The following is a 15253-nucleotide window of genomic DNA, read 5'->3' on the forward strand; positions in this document are numbered from 1 at the left end:
GGGGCAGAGAGCGAGATGGGGGGCAGAGAGCGAGATCGGGGGCAGAGAGTGAGATGGGGCAGAGAGTGAGATAGGGGCAGAGAGTGAGATAGGGGGCAGAGAGCGAGATAGGGGCAGAGAGTGAGATAGGGGCAGAGAGTGAGATGGGGGCAGAGAGCGAGATGGGGGGCAGAGAGTGAGGTAGGGGCAGAGAGTGAAATGGGGCAGAGAGTGAGATGGGGGTAGAGAGTGAGATGGGGGCAGAGAGCGAGATGGGGCAGAGAGCGAGATGGGGCAGAGAGCGAGATGGGGCAGAGAGCGAGATAGGGACAGAGAGCGAGATGGGGCAGAGAGTGTGATAGGGGGCAGAAAGTGAGATAGGGGCAGAGAGTGAGATGGGGCAGAGAGTGAGATGGGGCAGAGAGTGAGATGGGGCAGAGAGTGAGATGGGGCAGAGAGCGAGATGGGGCAGAGAGCGAGATGGGGCAGAGAGCGAGATAGGGACAGAGAGTGAGATAGGGGCAGAGAGCGAGATGGGGGGCAGAGAGCAAGATAGGGGCAGAGAGCGAGATGGGGCAGAGAGCGAGATAGGGGCAGAGAGTGAGATGGGGCAGAGAGTGAGATGAGGCAGAGAGTGAGATGGGGCAGAGAGTGAGATAGGGGCAGAGAGTGAGATCGGGGGCAGAGAGCGAGATGGGGGGCAGAGAGCGAGGTAGGGGCAGAGAGCGAGATGGGGGGCAGAGAGTGAGATAGGGGGCAGAGAGTGAGATGGGGGGCAGAGAGCGAGATGGGGGGCAGAGAGTGAGATAGGGGCAGAGAGTGAGATGGGGGCAGAGAGTGAGATGGGGCAGAGAGCGAGATAGGGGCAGAGAGTGAGATGGGGCAGAGAGCGAGATGGGGCAGAGAGCGAGATGGGGCAGAGAGTGAGATAGGGACAGAGAGCGAGATAGGGGCAGAGAGCGAGATGGGGGGCAGAGAGCGAGATGGGGCAGAGAGCGAGATGGGGCAGAGAGTGAGATAGGGGCAGAAAGTGAGAATGGGCAGAGAGTGAGATGGGGAAGAGAGTGAAATGGGGGCAGAGAGTGAGATGGGGCAGAGAGTGTGATGGGGCAGAGAGTGAGATGGGGCAGAGAGTGTGATGCGGGCAGAGAGCGAGATGGGGGCAGAGAGCGAGATGGGGCAGAGAGTGAGATGGGGGCAGAGAGTGAGATGGGGGCAGAGAGTGAGATGGGGCAGAGAGCGAGATAGGGGCAGAGAGTGAGATGGGGGCAGAGAGCGAGATTGGGGCAGAGAGTGAGATGGGGCAGAGAATGAGATCGGGACAGAGAGTGAGATAGGGACAGAGAGTGAGATAGGGACAGAGAATGAGATAGGGACAGAGAGTGAGATAGGGGGCAAAGAGTGAGATAGGGGCAGAGAGTGAGATAGGGGCAGAGAGTGAGATAGGGGCAGAGAGTGAGATAGGGACAGAGAGTGAGATGGGGGGGCAGAGAGTGAGATGGGGGGGCAAAGAGTGAGATAGGGGCAGAGAGTGAAATGGGGTCGGAGAGTGAGATAGGGGCACAGAGTGAGATAGGGGCACAGAGTGAGATAGGGACAGAGAGTGAGATGGGGGGGCAGTGAGCGAGATGGGGGGCAAAGAGTGAGATGGGGCAGAGAGTGAAATGGGGTCGGAGAGTGAGATAGGGGCAGAGAGTGAGATGGGGCAGAGAGAGAGATAGGGGCAGAGAGTGAGATGGGGCAGAGAGTGAGATGGGGCAGAGAGTGAGATGGGGGCAGAGAGTGAGATGGGGGGCAGAGAGTGTGATAGGGGGCAGAGAGTGAAATGGGGGCAGAGTGTGAGATGGGGCAGAGAGCGAGATACGGGCAGAGAGTGAGATGGGGCAGAGAGTGAGATGGGGGCAGAGAGTGAGATGGGGCAGAGAGTGAGATAGAGGCAGAGCGTGAGATCGGGACAGAGAGTGAGATAGGGACAGAGAGTGAGATAGGGACAGAGAGTGAGATAGGGACAGAGAGTGAGATAGGGACAGAGAGTGAGATAGGGGCAGAGAGTGAGATAGGGGCAGAGAGTGAGATAGGGGGCAGAGAGTGAGATAGGGGCAGAGAGTGAAATGGGGTCAGAGAGTGTGATAGGGGCAGAGAGTGAGATGGGGCAGAGAGTGAGATGGGGCAGAGAGTGAGATGGGGCAGAGAGTGAAATGGGGCAGAGAGTGAGATAGGGGGCAGAGAGTGAGATAGGGGCAGAGAGTGAGATGGGGCAGAGAGTGAGATAGGGGCAGAGAGTGAGACGGGGTCAGAGAGTGAGATGGGGCAGAGAGCGAGATGGGGGAGAGAGTGAGATGGGGGCAGAGAGTGAGATGGGGAAGAGAGTGAAATGGGGGTAGAGAGTGAGATGGGGGCAGAGAGTGTGATGGGGCAGAGAGTGAGATGGGGCAGAGAGTGAGATAGGGGCAGAAAGTGAGATGGGGCAGAGAGTGAGATGGGGAAGAGAGTGAAATGGGGGCAGAGAGTGAGATGGGGCAGAGAGTGTGATGCGGGCAGAGAGCGAGATGGGGCAGAGAGTGAGATGGGACAGAGAGTGAGATGGGGGCAGAGAGTGAGATGGGGCAGAGAGCGAGATAGGGGCAGAGAGTGAGATGGGGCAGAGAGCGAGATTGGGGCAGAGAGTGAGATGGGGGCAGAGAGTGAGATGGGGGCAGAGAGTGAGATGGGGCAGAGAGTGAGATAGGGACAGAAAGTGAGATGGGGGAGAGAGTGAGATGGGGGCAGAGAGTGAGATGGGGCAGAGAGCGAGATGGGGGAGAGAGTGAGATGGGGCAAAGAGTGAGATGGGGGCAGAGAGTGAGTTAGGGTCAGAGAGTGAGTTAGGGTCAGAGAGTGAGATGGGGCAGAGAGCGAGATGCGGGCAGAGAGCGAGATGGGGGGCAGAGAGCGAGATGGGGCAGAGAGTGAGATGGGGCAGAGAGTGAGATAGGGGCAGAAAGTGAGATGGGGCAGAGAGTGAGATGGGGAAGAGAGTGAAATGGGGGCAGAGAGTGAGATGGGGCAGAGAGTGTGATGGGGCAGAGAGTGAGATGGGGCAGAGATGAGATAGGGGCAGAAAGTGAGATGGGGCAGAGAGTGAGATGGGGAAGAGAGTGAAATGGGGGCAGAGAGTGAGATGGGGCAGAGAGTGTGATGCGGGCAGAGAGCGAGATGGGGCAGAGAGTGAGATGGGGCAGAGAGTGAGATGGGGGCAGAGAGCGAGATGGGGCAGAGAGCGAGATAGGGGCAGAGAGTGAGATGGGGCAGAGAGCGAGATTGGGGCAGAGAGTGAGATGGGGCAGAGAGTGAGATGGGGGAAGAGAGTGAGATGGGGCAGAGAGTGAGATAGGGGGCAGAGAGTGAGATAGAGGGCAGAGAATGAGATCGGGACAGAGAGTGAGATAGGGGGGCAGAGAGCGAGATGGGGGGGCAAAGAGTGAGATAGGGGCAGAGAGTGAAATGGGGTCGGAGAGTGAGATAGGGGCACAGAGTGAGATAGGGGCACAGAGTGAGATAGGGACAGAGAGTGAGATGGGGGGGCAGAGAGCGAGATGGGGGGCAAAGAGTGAGATGGGGCAGAGAGTGAAATGGGGTCGGAGAGTGAGATAGGGGCAGAGAGTGAGATGGGGCAGAGAGAGAGATAGGGGCAGAGAGTGAGATGGGGCAGAGAGTGAGATGGGGCAGAGAGTGAGATGGGGCAGAGAGTGAGATGGGGGGCAGAGAGTGTGATAGGGGGCAGAGAGTGAAATGGGGGCAGAGTGTGAGATGGGGCAGAGAGCGAGATACGGGCAGAGAGTGAGATGGGGCAGAGAGTGAGATGGGGGCAGAGAGTGAGATGGGGCAGAGAGTGAGATAGAGGCAGAGCGTGAGATCGGGACAGAGAGTGAGATAGGGACAGAGAGTGAGATAGGGACAGAGAGTGAGATAGGGACAGAGAGTGAGATAGGGGCAGAGAGTGAGATAGGGGCAGAGAGTGAGATAGGGGGCAGAGAGTGAGATAGGGGCAGAGAGTGAAATGGGGTCAGAGAGTGTGATAGGGGCAGAGAGTGAGATGGGGCAGAGAGTGAGATGGGGCAGAGAGTGAGATGGGGCAGAGAGTGAAATGGGGCAGAGAGTGAGATAGGGGGCAGAGAGTGAGATAGGGGCAGAGAGTGAGATGGGGCAGAGAGTGAGATAGGGGCAGAGAGTGAGACGGGGTCAGAGAGTGAGATGGGGCAGAGAGCGAGATGGGGGAGAGAGTGAGATGGGGGCAGAGAGTGAGATGGGGAAGAGAGTGAAATGGGGGTAGAGAGTGAGATGGGGGCAGAGAGTGTGATGGGGCAGAGAGTGAGATGGGGCAGAGAGTGAGATAGGGGCAGAAAGTGAGATGGGGCAGAGAGTGAGATGGGGAAGAGAGTGAAATGGGGGCAGAGAGTGAGATGGGGCAGAGAGTGTGATGCGGGCAGAGAGCGAGATGGGGCAGAGAGTGAGATGGGACAGAGAGTGAGATGGGGGCAGAGAGTGAGATGGGGCAGAGAGCGAGATAGGGGCAGAGAGTGAGATGGGGCAGAGAGCGAGATTGGGGCAGAGAGTGAGATGGGGGCAGAGAGTGAGATGGGGGCAGAGAGTGAGATGGGGCAGAGAGTGAGATAGGGACAGAAAGTGAGATGGGGGAGAGAGTGAGATGGGGGCAGAGAGTGAGATGGGGCAGAGAGCGAGATGGGGGAGAGAGTGAGATGGGGCAAAGAGTGAGATGGGGGCAGAGAGTGAGTTAGGGTCAGAGAGTGAGTTAGGGTCAGAGAGTGAGATGGGGCAGAGAGCGAGATGCGGGCAGAGAGCGAGATGGGGGGCAGAGAGCGAGATGGGGCAGAGAGTGAGATGGGGCAGAGAGTGAGATAGGGGCAGAAAGTGAGATGGGGCAGAGAGTGAGATGGGGAAGAGAGTGAAATGGGGGCAGAGAGTGAGATGGGGCAGAGAGTGTGATGGGGCAGAGAGTGAGATGGGGCAGAGATGAGATAGGGGCAGAAAGTGAGATGGGGCAGAGAGTGAGATGGGGAAGAGAGTGAAATGGGGGCAGAGAGTGAGATGGGGCAGAGAGTGTGATGCGGGCAGAGAGCGAGATGGGGCAGAGAGCGAGATGGGGCAGAGAGTGAGATGGGGCAGAGAGTGAGATGGGGGCAGAGAGCGAGATGGGGCAGAGAGCGAGATAGGGGCAGAGAGTGAGATGGGGCAGAGAGCGAGATTGGGGCAGAGAGTGAGATGGGGCAGAGAGTGAGATGGGGGAAGAGAGTGAGATGGGGCAGAGAGTGAGATAGGGGGCAGAGAGTGAGATAGAGGGCAGAGAATGAGATCGGGACAGAGAGTGAGATAGGGACAGAGAGTGAGATAGGGACAGAGAATGAGATAGGGACAGAGAGTGAGATAGGGGGCAAAGAGTGAGATAGGGGCAGAGAGTGAGATACGGGCAGAGAGCGAGATTGGGGCAGAGAGTGAGATGCGGCAGAGATTGAGATGGGGGAAGAGAGTGAGATGGGGCAGTGAGTGAGATAGGGGGCAGAGAGTGAGATAGGGGGCAGAGAGTGAGATAGGGGGCAGAGAGTGAGATAGGGGGCAGAGAGTGAAATGGGGTCAGAGAGTGAGATAGGGGCAGAGAGTGAGATGGGGCAGAGAGTGAGATGGGGCAGAGAGTGAGATGGGGCAGAGAGTGAGATGGGGGCAAAGAGTGAGATCGGGACAGAGAGTGAGATCGGGACAGAGAGTGAGATCGGGACAGAGAGTGAGATCGGGACACAGAGTGAGATCGGGACAGAGAGTGAGATCGGGACAGAGAGTGAGATCGGGACAGAGAGTGAGATCGGGACAGAGAGTGAGATGGGGCAGAGAGTGAGATAGGGGCAGAGAGCGAGATAGGGGCAGAGAGCGAGATAGGGGCAGAGAGCGAGATAGGGGCAGAGAGCGAGATGGGGGCAGAGAGTGAGATGGGGGCAGAGAGTGTGATGGGGCAGAGAGTGAGATGGGGCAGAGAGTGAGATGGGGCAGAGAGCGAGATAGGGGCAGAGAGCGAGATAGGGGCAGAGAGCGAGATAGGGGCAGAGAGCGAGATAGGGGCAGAGAGCGAGATGCTGGCAGAGAGCGAGATGCTGGCAGAGAGCGAGATGCTGGCAGAGAGCGAGATGCTGGCAGAGAGCGAGATGCTGGCAGAGAGCGAGATGCTGGCAGAGAGCGAGATGCTGGCAGAGAGCGAGATGCTGGCAGAGAGCGAGATGCTGGCAGAGAGCGAGATGCTGGCAGAGAGCGAGATGGTGGCAGAGAGCGAGATGGTGGCAGAGAGCGAGATGGTGGCAGAGAGCGAGATGGGGGCAGAGAGCGAGATGGGGGCAGAGAGCGAGATGGGGGCAGAGAGCGAGATGTGGGCAGAGAGCGAGATGGGGCAGAGAGCGAAATGGGGCAGAGAGTCAGATGGGGGCAGAGATTGAGATGGGGCAGAGAGTGAGATGGGGCAGAGAGTGAGATGGGCGCAGAGTGTGAGATGGGGGCAGAGAGTGAGATAGGGGCAGAGAGCGAGATAGGGGCAGAGAGCGAGATGGGGCAGAGAGCGAGATGGGGCAGAGAGCGAGATGGGGCAGAGAGCGAGATGGGGGCAGAGAGTGAAATGGGGCAGAGCGCGAGATGGGGCAGAGAGCGAGATGGGGCAGAGAGCGAGATGGGGCAGAGAGCGAGATGGGGCAGAGAGCGAGATAGGGGCAGAGAGCGAGATAGGGACAGAGAGTGAGATGGGGCAGAGAGCGGGATGGGGGGCAGAGAGCGAGGTGGGGCAGAGAGCGAGATGGGGCAGAGAGTGAGATGGGGCAGAGAGTGACATAGGGGGCAGAGTGTGAGATAGGGGCAGAGAGTGAGATGGGGCAGTGAGTGAGATAGGGGACAGAGAGTGAGATGGGGCAGAGAGTGAGATGGGGCAGAGAGTGAGATGGGGGCAGAGAGTGAGATGGGGCAGAGAGTGTGATAGGGGGCAGAAAGTGAGATAGGGGCAGAGAGTGAGATGGGGCAGAGAGTGAGATGGGGCAGAGAGTGAGATGGGGCAGAGAGCGAGATGGGGCAGAGAGCGAGATGGGGCAGAGAGCGAGATGGGGCAGAGAGTGAGATAGGGACAGAGAGTGAGATAGGGGCAGAGAGCGAGATGGGGGGCAGAGAGCGAGATAGGGGCAGAGAGCGAGATGGGGCAGAGAGCGAGATAGGGGCAGAGAGTGAGATGGGGCAGAGAGTGAGATGAGGCAGAGAGTGAGATGGGGCAGAGAGTGAGATAGGGACCGAGAGTGAGATAGGGGCAGAGAGCGAGATGGGGGGCAGAGAGCGAGATAGGGGCAGAGAGCGAGATGGGGCAGAGAGCGAGATAGGGGCAGAGAGTGAGATGGGGCAGAGAGTGAGATGGGGCAGAGAGTGAGATGGGGCAGAGAGTGAGATAGGGGCAGAGAGTGAGATCGGGGGCAGAGAGCGAGATGGGGGGCAGAGAGCGAGGTAGGGGCAGAGAGCGAGATGGGGGGCAGAGAGTGAGATAGGGGGCAGAGAGTGAGATGGGGGGCAGAGAGCGAGATGGGGGGCAGAGAGTGAGATAGGGGCAGAGAGTGAGATGGGGGCAGAGAGTGAGATGGGGCAGAGAGCGAGATAGGGGCAGAGAATGAGATGGGGCAGAGAGCGAGATAGGGGCAGAGAGTGAGATAGGGGCAGAGAGTGAGATAGGGGGCAGAGAGCGAGATGGGGGGCAGAGAGCGAGATGGGGGGCAGAGAGTGAGATAGGGGCAGAGAGTGAGATGGGGCAGAGAGTGAGATAGGGGCAGAGAGTGAGATAGGGGCAGAGAGTGAGATAGGGGCAGAGAGTGAGATGGGGCAGAGAGTGAGATAGGGGCAGAGAGCGAGATGGGGGGCAGAGAGTGAGGTAGGGGCAGAGAGTGAAATGGGGCAGAGAGTGAGATGGGGCAGAGAGTGAGATGGGGCAGAGAGTGAGATGCGGGCAGAGAGCGAGATGCGGGCAGAGAGCGAGATGGGGCAGAGAGCGAGATGGGGCAGAGAGCGAGATGGGGCAGAGAGTGAGATAGGGGCAGAAAGTGAGAATGGGCAGAGAGTGAGATGGGGAAGAGAGTGAAATGGGGGCAGAGAGTGAGATGGGGCAGAGAGTGTGATGGGGCAGAGAGTGAGATGGGGCAGAGAGTGTGATGCGGGCAGAGAGCGAGATGGGGCAGAGAGCGAGATGGGGCAGAGAGCGAGATGGGGCAGAGAGCGAGATAGGGGCAGAGAGTGAGATGGGGGCAGAGAGCGAGATTGGGGCAGAGAGTGAGATGGGGCAGAGAATGAGATCGGGACAGAGAGTGAGATAGGGACAGAGAGTGAGATAGGGACAGAGAATGAGATAGGGACAGAGAGTGAGATAGGGGGCAAAGAGTGAGATAGGGGCAGAGAGTGAGATAGGGGCAGAGAGTGAGATAGGGGCAGAGAGTGAGATAGGGACAGAGAGTGAGATGGGGGGCAGAGAGCGAGATGGGGGGGCAAAGAGTGAGATAGGGGCAGAGAGTGAAATGGGGTCGGAGAGTGAGATAGGGGCACAGAGTGAGATAGGGGCACAGAGTGAGATAGGGACAGAGAGTGAGATGGGGGGGCAGAGAGCGAGATGGGGGGGCAAAGAGTGAGATAGGGGCAGAGAGTGAAATGGGGTCGGAGAGTGAGATAGGGGCAGAGAGTGAGATGGGGCAGAGAGAGAGATAGGGGCAGAGAGTGAGATGGGGCAGAGAGTGAGATGGGGCAGAGAGTGAGATGGGGGCAGAGAGTGAGATGGGGGGCAGAGAGTGTGATAGGGGGCAGAGAGTGAAATGGGGGCAGAGTGTGAGATGGGGCAGAGAGCGAGATACGGGCAGAGAGTGAGATGGGGCAGAGAGTGAGATGGGGCAGAGAGTGAGATAGAGGCAGAGCGTGAGATCGGGACAGAGAGTGAGATAGGGACAGAGAGTGAGATAGGGACAGAGAGTGAGATAGGGACAGAGAGTGAGATAGGGACAGAGAGTGAGATAGGGACAGAGAGTGAGATAGGGGCAGAGAGTGAGATAGGGGCAGAGAGTGAGATAGGGGCAGAGAGTGAAATGGGGTCAGAGAGTGTGATAGGGTCAGAGAGTGAGATGGGGCAGAGAGTGAGATGGGGCAGAGAGTGAGATGGGGCAGAGAGTGAAATGGGGCAGAGAGTGAGATAGGGGGCAGAGAGTGAGATAGGGGCAGAGAGTGAGATGGGGCAGAGAGTGACATAGGGGCAGAGAGTGAGATGGGGTCAGAGAGTGAGATGGGGCAGAGAGCGAGATGGGGGAGAGAGTGAGATGGGGGCAGAGAGTGAGATGGGGAAGAGAGTGAAATGGGGGTAGAGAGTGAGATGGGGGCAGAGAGTGAGATGGGGGCAGAGAGTGTGATGGGGCAGAGAGTGAGATGGGGCAGAGAGTGAGATAGGGGCAGAAAGTGAGATGGGGCAGAGAGTGAGATGGGGAAGAGAGTGAAATGGGGGCAGAGAGTGTGATGCGGCAGAGAGTGTGATGCGGGCAGAGAGCGAGATGGGGCAGAGAGTGAGATGGGACAGAGAGTGAGATGGGGGCAGAGAGTGAGATGGGGCAGAGAGCGAGATAGGGGCAGAGAGTGAGATGGGGCAGAGAGCGAGATTGGGGCAGAGAGTGAGATGGGGGCAGAGAGTGAGATGGGGGCAGAGAGTGAGATGGGGCAGAGAGTGAGATAGGGACAGAAAGTGAGATGGGGGAGAGAGTGAGATGGGGGCAGAGAGTGAGATGGGGCAGAGAGCGAGATGGGGGAGAGAGTGAGATGGGGGCAGAGAGTGAGATGGGGCAGAGAGTGAGTTAGGGTCAGAGAGTGAGTTAGGGTCAGAGAGTGAGATGGGGGAGAGAGCGAGATGCGGGCAGAGAGCGAGATGGGGGGCAGAGAGCGAGATGGGGCAGAGAGCGAGATGGGGCAGAGAGTGAGATAGGGGCAGAAAGTGAGATGGGGCAGAGAGTGAGATGGGGAAGAGAGTGAAATGGGGGCAGAGAGTGAGATGGGGCAGAGAGTGTGATGGGGCAGAGAGTGAGATGGGGCAGAGATGAGATGGGGCAGAAAGTGAGATGGGGCAGAGAGTGAGATGGGGAAGAGAGTGAAATGGGGGCAGAGAGTGAGATGGGGCAGAGAGTGTGATGCGGGCAGAGAGCGAGATGGGGCAGAGAGTGAGATGGGGCAGAGAGTGAGATGGGGGCAGAGAGTGAGATGGGGCAGAGAGCGAGATAGGGGCAGAGAGTGAGATGGGGCAGAGAGCGAGATTGGGGCAGAGAGTGAGATGGGGCAGAGAGTGAGATGGGGGAAGAGAGTGAGATGGGGCAGAGAGTGAGATAGGGGGCAGAGAGTGAGATAGAGGGCAGAGAATGAGATCGGGACAGAGAGTGAGATAGGGACAGAGAGTGAGATAGGGACAGAGAATGAGATAGGGACAGAGAGTGAGATAGGGGGCAAAGAGTGAGATAGGGGCAGAGAGTGAGATACGGGCAGAGAGTGAGATGGGGGCAGAGAGCGAGATTGGGGCAGAGAGTGAGATGGGGCAGAGATTGAGATGGGGGAAGAGAGTGAGATGGGGCAGTGAGTGAGATAGGGGGCAGAGAGTGAGATAGGGGGGCAGAGAGTGAGATAGGGGGCAGAGAGTGAGATAGGGGGCAGAGAGTGAGATAGGGGGCAGAGAGTGAAATGGGGTCAGAGAGTGAGATAGGGGCAGAGAGTGAGATGGGGCAGAGAGTGAGATGGGGCAGAGAGTGAGATGGGGCAGAGAGTGAGATGGGGGCAAAGAGTGAGATCGGGACAGAGAGTGAGATCGGGACAGAGAGTGAGATCGGGACAGAGAGTGAGATCGGGACAGAGAGTGAGATCGGGACAGAGAGTGAGATCGGGACAGAGAGTGAGATAGGGACAGAGAGTGAGATAGGGACAGAGAGTGAGATAGGGGCAGAGAGTGAGATAGGGGCAGAGAGTGAGATAGGGGGCAGAGAGTGAGAGAGGGGGCAGAGAGTGAAATGGGGTCAGAGAGTGTGATAGGGGCAGAGAGTGAGATGGGGCAGAGAGTGAGATGGGGCAGAGAGTGAGATGGGGGCAGAGAGTGAGATGGGGCAGAGAGTGTGATAGGGGGCAGAGAGTGAGATAGGGGCAGTGAGTGAGATGGGGCAGAGAGCGAGATAGGGGCAGAGAGTGAGTTAGGGTCAGAGAGTGAGATAGGGACAGAGAGTGAGATGGGGGCAGAGAGCGAGATGGGGGGCAGAGAGCGAGATAGGGGCAGAGAGCGAGGTAGGGGCAGAGAGTGAGATGGGGCAGAGAGTGAGATAGGGGCAGAGAGTGAGATTGGGGCAGAGAGCGAGATGGGGGGCAGAGAGCGAGATGGGGGGCAGAGAGCGAGATGGGGGGCAGAGAGTGAGGTAGGGGCAGAGAGTGAGATGGGGCAGAGAGTGAGATGGGGACAGAGAGTGAGATGGGGCAGAGTGTGCGATGGGGCAGAGAGTGAGATGGGGTCAGAGAGTGAGATGGGGCAGAGAGTGAGATAGGGGCAGAGAGCGAGACGGGGCAGAGAGTGAGATGCGGCAGAGTGTGAGATAGGGGCAGAGAGTGAGATGGGGGCAGAGAGCGAGATGGGGCAGAGAGTGAGATGGGGGGCAGAGAGCGAGATGGGGGGCAGAGAGTGAGGTAGGGGCAGAGAGTGAGATGGGGCAGAGAGTGAGATGGGGACAGAGAGTGAGATGGGGCAGAGAGCGAGATGGGGCAGAGAGCGAGATGGGGCAGAGACTGAGATGCGGCAGAGTTTGCGATGGGGCAGAGAGTGAGATGGGGTCAGAGAGTGAGATGGGGCAGAGAGTGAGATAGGGGCAGAGAGTGAGATGGGGCAGAGAGTGAGATGGGGCAGAGAGTGAGATGGGGCAGAGAGTGAGATGGGGCAGAGAGTGAGATAGGGGCAGAGAGTGAGATGGGGCAGACAGTGAAATGGGGCAGAGAGCGAGATAGGGGCAGAGAGCGAGATAGGGGCAGAGAGCGAGATGGGGCAGAGAGTGAGATGGGGGCAGAGAGTGAGATGGGGGCAGAGAGTGAGTTAGGGTCAGAGAGTGAGTTAGGGTCAGAGAGTGAGATGGGGCAGAGAGCGAGATGCGGGCAGAGAGCGAGATGGGGGGCAGAGAGCGAGATGGGGCAGAGAGTGAGATGGGGCAGAGAGTGAGATAGGGGCAGAAAGTGAGATGGGGCAGAGAGTGAGATGGGGAAGAGAGTGAAATGGGGGCAGAGACTGAGATGGGGCAGAGAGTGTGATGGGGCAGAGAGTGAGATGGGGCAGAGAGTGTGATGCGGGCAGAGAGCGAGATGGGGCAGAGAGTGAGATGGGGCAGAGAGTGAGATGGGGGCAGAGAGTGAGATGGGGCAGAGAGCGAGATAGGGGCAGAGAGTGAGATGGGGGCAGAGAGCGAGATTGGGGCAGAGAGTGAGATGGGGCAGAGAGTGAGATAGGGGGCAGAGAGTGAGATAGAGGGCAGAGAATGAGATCGGCACAGAGAGTGAGATAGGGACAGAGAGTGAGATAGGGACAGAGAATGAGATAGGGACAGAGAGTGAGATAGGGGGCAAAGAGTGAGATAGGGGCAGAGTGTGAGATAGGGGCAGAGAGTGATATAGGGGCACAGAGTGAGATAGGGGCACAGAGTGAGATAGGGACAGAGAGTGAGATAGGGGGCAGAGAGTGAGATGGGGGGCAAAGAGTGAGATAGGGGCAGAGAGTGAGATAGGGGCAGAGAGTGAGATAGGGGCAGAGAGTGAAATGGGGTCGGAGAGTGAGATAGGGGCAGAGAGTGAAATGGGGTCGGAGAGTGAGATAGGGGCAGAGAGTGAGATGGGGCAGAGAGTGAGATGGGGCAGAGAGTGAGATGGGGCAGAGAGTGAGATGGGGCAGAGAGTGTGATGGGGCAGAGAGTGAGGTAGGGGCAGAAAGTGAGATGGGGCAGAGAGTGAAATGGGGGCAGAGTGTGAGATAGGGGCAGAGAGTGAGATGGGGCAGAGAGCGAGATTGGGGCAGAGAGTGAGATGGGGCAGAGAGTGAGATGGGGAATAGAGTGAGATGGGGCAGTGAGTGACATAGGGGGCAGAGAGCGAGATGGGGCAGAGAGTGAGATAGGGGCAGAGAGTGACATAGGGGGCAGAGAGCGAGATGGGACAGAGAGTGAGATGCGGCAGAGTGTGAGATAGGGGCAGAGAGTGAGATGGGGGCAGAGAGCGAGATGGGGCAGAGAGTGAGATGGGGCAGAGAGCGAGATGGGGCAGAGAGTGAGATGGGGGCAGAGAGTGAGGTGGGGCAGAGAGTGAGATGGGGCAGAGATCGAGATGCGGGTCAGAGAGCGAGATGCGGCAGAGAGTGAGATGGGGCAGAGAGTGAGATGGGGCAGAGAGTGAGATGGGGCAGAGAGTGAGATAGGGGCAGAAAGTGAGATGGGGCAGAGAGTGAGACGTGGCAGAGAATGAGATGGGGGCAGAGAGTGAGATGGGGCAGAGAGTGAGATGGGGGCAGAGAGTGAGATGGGGGCAGAGAGTGAGATGGAGGCAGAGAGTGAGATGGAGGCAGAGAGTGAGATGGAGGCAGAGAGTGAGATGGGGGCAGAGAGTGAGATGGGGGCAGAGAGTGAGATGGGGGCAGAGAGTGAGATGGGGGCAGAGAGTGAGATGGGGCAGAGAGTGAGATCGGGGCAGAGAGTGAGATGCGGGCAGAGAGTGAAATGGGGGCAGAGAGTGGGATGGGGCAGAGAGTGAGATGGGGCAGAGAGTGCGATAGGGGCAGAGAGTAAGATGCGGGCAGGAAGCGAGATGGGGGCAGAGAGTGAGATGGGGCAGAGAGTGAGATGGGGCAGAGAGTGAGATGGGGCAGAGAGTGAGATGGGGCAGAGAGTGAGATGGGGCAGAGAGTGAGATGGGGCAGAGAGTGAGATGGGGGCAGAGAGTGAGATGGGGGCAGAGAGTGAGATGGGGCAGAGAGTGAGATGGGGCAGAGAGTGAGATAGGGACAGAGAGTGAGATAGGGGGCAGAGAGCGAGATGGGGCAGAGAGTGAGATAGGGGCAGAGAGTGAAATGGGGGCAGAGAGTGAGATGGGGGCAGAGAGTGAGATAGGGGCCAGAGAGTGAGATGGGGCAGAGAGTTTGATCGGGGCAGAGAGTGAGATACGGGCAGAGAGTGAAATGGGGTCAGAGGGTGTGATGGGGCAGAGAGTGAGATGGGGCAGAGAGTGAGATAGAGGCAGAGAGTGAGATGGGGCAGAGAGTGAGATGGGGCAGAGAGTGTGATGGGGCAGAGAGTGTGATGGGGCAGAGAGTGTGATGGGGCAGAGAGTGTGATGGGGCAGAGAGTGAGATGGGGCAGAGAGGGAGATGGGGCAGAGAGCGAGATAGGGGCAGAGAGCGAGATAGGGGCAGAGAGCGAGATAGGGGCAGAGAGCGAGATGGGGCAGAGAGCGAGATGGGGCAGAGAGCGAGATGGGGCAGAGAGCGAGATAGGGGCAGAGAGCGAGATAGGGGCAGAGAGCGAGATAGGGGCAGAGAGCGAGATAGGGGCAGAGAGCGAGATAGGGGCAGAGAGCGAGATAGGGGCAGAGAGCGAGATGCTGGCAGAGAGCGAGATGCTGGCAGAGAGCGAGATGCTGGCAGAGAGCGAGATGCTGGCAGAGAGCGAGATGCTGGCAGAGAGCGAGATGCTGGCAGAGAGCGAGATGCTGGCAGAGAGCGAGATGCTGGCAGAGAGCGAGATGCTGGCAGAGAGCGAGATGCTGGCAGAGAGCGAGATGCTGGCAGAGAGCGAGATGCTGGCAGAGAGCGAGATGCTGGCAGAGAGCGAGATGCTGGCAGAGAGCGAGATGCTGGCAGAGAGCGAGATGCTGGCAGAGAGCGAGATGCTGGCAGAGAGCGAGATGCTGGCAGAGAGCGAGATGCTGGCAGAGAGCGAGATGCTGGCAGAGAGCGAGATGCTGGCAGAGAGCTAGATGGTGGCAGAGAGCGAGATGGTGGCAGAGAGTGTGATGGGGGCAGAGAGTGAGATGTGGGCAGAGAGCGAGATGGGGCAGAGAGCGAAATGGGGCAGAGAGTCAGATGGGGCAGAGATTGAGATGGGGCAGAGAGTGAGATGGGGCAGAGAGTGAGATGGGCGCAGAGAGTGAGATGGGCGCAGAGAGTGAGATGGGCGCAGAGAGTGAGATGGGG

The sequence above is a fragment of the Somniosus microcephalus genome, chromosome 3 (genome assembly GCF_052327205.1).
Source record: "Somniosus microcephalus isolate GS21.2 chromosome 3, FLI_Smic_1.0, whole genome shotgun sequence".
Taxonomy (NCBI): domain Eukaryota; kingdom Metazoa; phylum Chordata; class Chondrichthyes; order Squaliformes; family Somniosidae; genus Somniosus; species Somniosus microcephalus.